Consider the following 8,315-nt stretch of genomic DNA (forward strand, 5'->3'; position numbering starts at 1 on the left):
CGAATTCTCTCATCAGAAACAACAAAAAGTGCAGATGTGCATAATGTAATGTAAAGTGCTTAAGTGATTTTAATGGGAGTTTTTGAGAGTGCCTGAACTCTGGCTAGACTGAATGAAAATGTTCTTTGACAATGTAAATTTTCTTTACTCTCTGTAAAATGAAAGTGTTAAAATAAGTAACTTAGTACAATATTGTTATTAAAATTTACATTAAATGCAAATATATTTATATTTTAAATATTTTATGGTATGATATGGCACTTAAGTAAAAAGTCGGGGTATAATGTGTGTATTTATTTATTTTTTAACACGTAGAGTGCCTTGAAAAGAATTATCACAACACTGGTAAGGCTTATTCAGATTTTCTCATTATCTGAATTATCATTATGAAAATAAAAACAATTCAGAAATTAATTAAAATATAATTATATTTTAAATGTGACACAAATATTTTTTTTTCTACAATAGCAACAGTGTTTACGACAGCAAGACCACTTTAGCCTGTAAACTCAATATCTCTCTGGAAATAAATTTACAAATATCAATGTCAATATAAAATGAATAATATACCGGACCTGCCATCAAAGTGCAGTGTCAAAGAGATTAATAACACATGTAGCCTGTCATTTGTTTACATTGCAAAGGTGTTCAATTTTAGACAACAAGAACTACAACAGTAATAATAAAAATAATAATTAATCACTATATTCCAGTGTATCAGTTGTTTAATATTTTGTATCAATATTTAAGGTGGACTTATTGATTAGGTGCGAGAGTAGTAGTGATGGTTAAAATAATAGATTAATGCTGAAATAGTAAATTGAGCCTTGTTCCTAGATGGACAGAGAGTGGAAAGTAATAGATCAGATGAGGAGATGGAGATAGAGGAAGAAAAAAGGGAAATGTAGAGGCACACGTGACAGAAAGAGAGCAGGGAACAGCAAGCCAGGAGACAGAGGCTGGTGAGAAAGAGGAACATGTAGAGGCACGAGCGTTTTCTATGGTTTTTACTATAACCGCTGTTCTTAATTATTCTATAGAACAGAGAAGAAAAAGCCATCAGGTTGGGGCAATTTAAGACATTTCAGTTTCTAATCCCAGAGTTATTATTAGGTGGAAAGAATTTTTTTTTTTTTTTTTTTACTTTTAAACTTAAAATTGTCTCTTCTAATCTGTTTCTTTTTCAAAACTGCATCACAGCATTTGCTGCCATATCAATACATAATCATCCATATCGATACACGAATCTACAAGGAATGCATCACAATATATTGCTTTATTGCTATTTTGAACCGCGCTTTTAAAGCCTTGTTCCATGTGCCCCTTTTGAGCACCTGTCCCTCCAAAGGTCTCTGCATGGCCCTGGATATATATATATATATATATATATATATATATATATATATATATATATATATATATATGTGTATATATATATATGTATATTATATCGGAGTTGGTTTGGGATCCAAACATGAAATGCACAGAGTATCATGAAACCAAATGTCTAACGAATATCAAACGTTAAAATAACTTTACCACCATCTTACATCCATCTCTTTTTACTTAAGGCACATTGACGGTAATCATAAATTGGCCAGTTGGAAATTCTATTACCATGGATGTGTGGATGGATTCAGTCGGTGCATTGTATACTTAAAATGTTGCACCAACAACAAAGCTGATACCGTCTTCAGACTGTTTCAGGAGGGGGTCAACAACTTCGGCCTTCCTGGTCGTGTCCGCTCTGATGCTGGACGTAAAAAAACAGAGGTTGGTTATTTCTTAACTTTATTTCTCTCTAGCTGGGAAACAGCACATCTGGTCACCAGTTTATGTTTTAGGTGAAAAAAAAAGAAGTGGAAAAACACATGTGTGTGTGAAAAAGGAAAAGGACAGACAGATTTCACAGTAAGATGACCAGACAGATAGATCAGAGACAGACTGAAATACAGTTAGAAAAAGATTAATGATCGACAAAAACCTTTGTAAATTGATTTGTTGTTCTCAAACAAAATTTTATGTCAAATAATTTTTCTCGCAGGTTGCAAGGTTCATGATCCAGCAAAGAGGCCCTGGAAGGGGAAGTTCCCTTTCGAGGGAACTTCGAACTGCGTCCTCTAGGGGGCGCTTTGGGGAACACCTCGTCGTGACCCGTGTCTGAAGCATACATTGAAAAAACACCATCTTGTTGGCCGGCGACAGCCTCCGACGTCACTACCGGCGCTACTATAAATCAGCACCGGGAGAGCACGTCATCATCTTCTTCATCTTCACTGACTTTTTTGTTTGAAGTGTGCATCTGAAAGAACCGGTAAGGGCGATCTTTCTCTGTTTATCATGGTGACAACTAGCAAGCGTTTAGACGATGTGTGCATCCGTGTCGCCGTTATTTGACACCCGATGACACACGCGATCTTTGCGTCAATTGTTTGGGTGAAGAGCACGCACGCGATGTCTTTGAGGAGGCAATCTGCGTGCATTGTGAGCGTTTTTTCAATGGAAAAAGCTCCGCTCTCGTTCGTCTCTCTTCTGAAAGAAAAAAGGCAAGCCATCTGCTTCCCGCGGTTCAGGATCTGTCCACGCTGAGGCGTGGAAGAAAATGAGCTCGTGAGAATACAGGTGGATCTGTCTGAATGGTTTAAAGAGGGACTTTCTTTTTTGCGCTCGTAAAAAAAAAAAAAAGGGGCGGCGGACGAGAGAGAGCCTCGGGAGGATGATGTTATATCTTTAACACTTTCTCATACTGAGGTTAGTGCTCTGCTGGGTTTTTACCCAGGAAAAGCAGGAGATATTTGAGGATGGTGAAGAAGCTTAGGCTGAGCCTTCTCAATTCTCCTGCCCTGCGTATGTAGAGCTGTTGGAGGTTATTGAGCGAAAATTACCTTTTGACCATAGCCCTTCAGCTCAGGTGAGCCTTTTATTTCTGCATGATCTCCATACAGAGATTAAAAAGAAATGAAAGATGCCGTTTTCTTCTCGCATCCATCGGTTTCGGCATGAAAGTAATCTGCTGACATTGAGGTGATGCGCGAAAGCGGCTATGAGGGAATGCCCCCTGTAGAAAGAGCTAAAATTTTATAAATAATTTATAAATTTTTGGAAATTATTATTATTATTATTATTACACTTTGGAAAAGTTATATATATTTTTTAAATATGAGCAGGCCTACAAGCTGTGATTGGTAATGCTGCACTGTAATTATAGTTATTTATTTATATTTTTCATTATATTTTATTGTATGATATTGGTTTGAGACAGAGTATTTTATTTAGTGGAGAACTTTGCAGCAGTATTTTATTTCTTATTCTTTTTTTATTTTATATATATTTTATTAAAAAGTATTTAATACAAGTGTAAACAAATTGTTAAAAAAAGTTTATAGTAATAAACAACCTGCAGTTTAATGTTTGCATTTCTTTCCCTTACTGTACTGAAAATGAACCGAACCGTGACTTTAAAACCGAGGTACGTACCGAACCGTGATATTTGCGTACCGTTACACCCCTAGTTGAGACGGCGATTTAATAAGTTCAGGGAGACGAAGGCGCGCTCTGCTGCTTTCAGATCCTTCATTCCACGAAGGTCCAGGTCTGAGCCCAAACAACCCCTTGAGCGGGGCTCTGGCGTAGGAGGGTGGGTGAGTAAATATAACCCTCTCTGTATATACTTATGTGTATTTAATTGCTGGTGGTTACGTGTCTACTAATAAACTCTGTGAGTTTCCTTTGCAGTGCTCAGTTACAGTGTTTACTAAACACTCGCCAGCACCAGCCATCCGGCTTCATGTTCCGGTATTAGGCGGCTGAGATCACAGGTTTCTGAGGGAGCCTCCTTGATCATCAGGCCTGGCACAGCACTGCAGGGAATTTCATGGATGTCCGGCCAGGTCACCCCGAGGGGTCTCCTGGCTGCTTAGTGGTGCTGTCGCATCTAGCGGGAAGTGGAGGTGGCAGTTACAGAATTCTTCTTGTATATGCTGCCTCAGGTGATGCTCCCCTCGTCCGAGGTTTGTAAAATTGAGCTTGCCTCTCCCGTGAGATTCAGCAACCTCTGCGATGCTTAGGAACCTTTAAGTACACACGCTAAGCTTTGTGTACTTTCTCAAAACCACATGGTGTACAGTGTGCACGTGAACACTTTGCGCACTTTATAAAAATCTACAAGTGGTAAGTTTTAGGGCTGTCAACGAATATTCTGAATTCGAATATGTATTCGAATAGTTTTAAAAAAACGAATTTCGAAGGTGAAAATTAATATTCGAATAAAAAAAAAATGTGGAAAAAAAGGCCCGTGATAGTAGAGGCGTGGTTGTCTGCTTTGCGAGTGGGCGCGCTAGCGCGCCTGAGGGTTCAGGGACAGGTCACAGCCTCACAGGCGTCGCACTGTCTGGCACAGCATCACTGCTGAAAGTTGACGCGTCTTCATGGAAGATGCCAGCAAGTGCAGAGCCCAACTCGACCGCAGCAGAGAAAATGAGGTAAAATTGTTGACCCGCGAGATTGTTGTATGCAAGCTATTTAAGATACAGTTAGCATACCATTCGACAACTAGCAACATGAGGTCACATCTCAAAAATGTGCACCCAAATAAGCATGGCATAATGTGTGGAACTCCAGCTAAACAGTCACGTCTTGACACTTAACGTTACTTTGCATCGCCCGCCGCAAGCACTTTGTCTGCAACATGACAAGAGGCCATAACGGATAAAATAATTTTGTTCATTTGTAAGGACATGAGACCGATCAGTATCGCGGATGGGTCACGCTTCGGGGAGTTCTGTCAAGCAATGGAAGTGAGGTTTGATTATTTATCATTTCATGTCAAGGAAAAGTTCCATGTTTACCACAGCACAGCTCGCTCGGAGCATTCAATGTCAGTTCTATATGCTGTAAAACTTCAATTAATATTAATAATATTTTTTTCAATCACTGAATGAAGCCTGCTATATTTGGGACAACAGTCGCGACCTTAAATTGCTTGCACAAAAATTTGTTTGTTCATTTAAACCATTATGTGCAGAGAACGTGAGGGTGAGAGAGCTTGAGGTCTGCAGTCTTGGCCATTAGTTGATTTCCTTGTTTTTGTGTAGGTAATACGTTGTCATATATGTTTAAACTTAAATAGACTATCTATACAAGTAGTTAGAGATGCACCGATTACAATTTTCTAGGCCGATTCCGATTTCCGATTTTTCACTGAGTTTGACCTGCCGATACCGATTTTAGCCGCTTCCGATTTTTTTTTTCTAAACACTTTACAACACACACACATATTTATATTTTCATTTAATAGAACATTCTGCATAGAACATAGAACATTTTTGAACAGATAATCACTATAAAAAAGAACTATAAATTACTCCTGGTGTGGGAAATTCACACAGATCTAAAGTGTTGTGTTATGGAATAACCATTTCCTTCTTTTTGCATCCAATATCTTATCCAACTAAAAAAAACGTGATATATTCAGCAACTAAACTTCTGTATGAATACAGGGAAAACTGCTAATGGCAATAAAATAATATATAAATAACAAATAAGAATAAAATAAATATAGCCTTGCAGTATAAAAGTATTCTCAAAACACTTTTGCAATCATTTGTACATCAAAGGCAAGTTTTTCTTCACAAACAGAAGCATTTCTGCTTTGTTACCAGATAGTCTGTTTCTTCTCTCATCTGCCACATGTCCAGCCAGGCTAAACAAGCGCTCACTGTCAACGCTTGTACATGGAGCAGAGAGGTAAGCTCGGGCAAGTGCAGCAAGTGCAGGGAAATTATCTTTGTTGATCCTCCAGTAGGTCAATGCATTTTCACTTCTGCCAATGGGTGCCTCTGACAGGTAGCTTTGTACCTGCACAGTAAAGGGGCTGGCCAGTTGTTGCTCCACCTCAGTATTTTCCTTAAGGATTTCATCGTGAACTGAAAACAGTAAGCTATGTGGCTTTTTGGCTGCAGATGCTTCCTCTGGGTCAGGTCCACGAGCCATGGATGCTTCAGCAGCAGGTTCCTCTGGTGGACTGCTGGTCTCCCTCTGCAGTGCAGTCTGAAGCTCCTGTTTCACTTGATCTTTCACTTCATTGGAGAAGTAGCGATTCTTGTACCTTTGGCACAAACCAAATTCATTCAAATTCATATATTTATTCATTCATTTATTAATAAAATATGCTAAATAAATACATTAATAAATGTATTAATAAATAACCAACCAACCTCGGGTCAAGAACTGTTGCCAACCTGTAAAGAGGCTCCTTCTCGAGGTCACTAAACCTTCTCTGAACTGCCTCCAACAAGGTGGCTTTTGTAGTGCCCACTCCGAAGTCTGTATCAGCTCTTTTCTCCAAAAGCCGTTTCAGCACGGTGATTGCTGGAATGACGTCCGCAGCTGTTGCTGTCGATGAGCTTATTTCTTTTGTAAGTTCTTCGAAAGGAGCGAGGAGAGTGAGCCTTTGCTCTTTTCATTTCTTAAAAAAGCTAACAGAGGTTGCTGACTTGTGGATGGCTCAGTGCTAGTTTGAGCTTGGCGTTTACCTTTAGCCCCTGAGTGTTGGCCTTTGCTAGCTTCAAACTTCGCAAAATCAGCTGGGTGATGTTTCAAGTGTCTGATTAGATTCGTTGTGCCAAAGGTTTTTGGTGTTGTCCCTCCACACCCTACTTTTTCCTTGCAGGTGTTGCATATTGCAAACTTGTTATCTTCCTCATACACGCTGAAGAATTTCCAAACAGCTGACATGTTGCAGGTTAACTGCCGTTTCACACTACAAATTTGAGCGGCGCGTGAACACCACGTGAGCGCAACTAAATCATCACTGCAGCTGCAGACGCGAGGGAGTGTTCAAACTGGAAGCGTCTGTACGCGGGTTTGATTTGGGCATGTGCCTGTCTGTGTAGGCTATTACATAAACTAAAAGAATGCTTATACTTTATATTCAGGCTAGTTTACTTGTTTTATTTTATAACCGAAAAATAAAAGCGAATAAAACCGAAACCCGCGCTTCACTGATACTCACGCGACGCGCGCTGACTGCTGCCGGTATATATGCACTCATTCATGCACGCCGGAAAAAATACGCGCCACTCACGCTTGTGGTTTGAAATTGCCGTGATTCACGAGGTTTCCTACATGTGTGTTCTGTGTGCACGTGTGATGCTGATGTTGCGCGATGTTAATCATGCGGCGCCCGAGTGCATTTGACCAGCATAAAACCGGCATATGTCAGACTGATCGGCCGGTCACCGGTCATGGCCGATCACGTGAAAATCGGCCAATTCCGGTCACCAGCCGATCAATCGGTGCATCTCTACAAGTAGTTATGTCTCTTTGTATTATTTTTGCATGTTATTGACGTAATGCGCGTCATTGACAACATGCGCCACCAGATGTTCGAATAGTTCGAATATTCGTGTATTTTTTAGAGGGAATATTCGAACGTCATTTTTGAGCAATTTTGACAGCCCTAGTAAGTTTGCACGCACTCTGCAAACTTTCTGAAATCTTGTACAATAAGGGTTACGCGCTCCGCTTCGTTCCCTTTCTTGAGATGATCAGACCTTGGATCCTTGGGCTCCATTCAGCCAGTGTGTATTTGTTTATACACCTCAAGCATGGCTTCCCTCAACATGAGGGGCTATTTGGGTGATGGTAATTTAGCAGCGTTCCCCTTTTTCCAAAAAAAGGGTCGCCTATGAGCGCGCTAGTCTGAGCTCGGAGTTCTCCTCTCATATGAGACGGAGTTCTCTGTTTTTTCCTTAGAGCGCTCCAGTATTGTTTCCATAGATCGAGTTGATGGCTCTCAATCATACTGTTTTGAGATGCAACATTCCATCTATGAGCTGCTCTATCGGAGTGCCACGAGAGCCCCTCCTTAGAACAGTATTTGAAAATCCATGCTATGGTAAGTGTGCACGTGTAGTCTTTGCACACTTTCTGAAATCCACACTGTGGTAAGTTCGCACGCTAGTATTCTGCGTTCTTTCTAAAATCCTATATGGCGAGGGCTTCGCGCGGTTGCTTCGTGCCCTTTCTTGAGTTGGTAAAAGCCCCGTTCATCTTGGACGCCACTCCACCCATGTATCCTCGGATACCTATCTAAACAAGGTGTTGCTACTAGAGAACTGTTGAGACAGCTCTTTCAGCAAGCTTATGCATAAGCTAGCGGTAGCCCCTGTGTGACAGGCAAGACTTGGTACAAATGCTAGGTTCATAGCCGTATCCCTTTAAAGGAATCTTTCCTGATTCCAAGCCTTCAGCTCTACCCTGGGCCGAGGCCCTAACAATTAAGTTGGGTATGTAGCTTAGGCCTTTTGCCCGTA

The sequence above is a fragment of the Carassius carassius genome, chromosome 23 (assembly GCF_963082965.1).
Source record: "Carassius carassius chromosome 23, fCarCar2.1, whole genome shotgun sequence".
In the NCBI taxonomy this organism is placed as follows: Eukaryota; Metazoa; Chordata; class Actinopteri; order Cypriniformes; family Cyprinidae; genus Carassius; species Carassius carassius.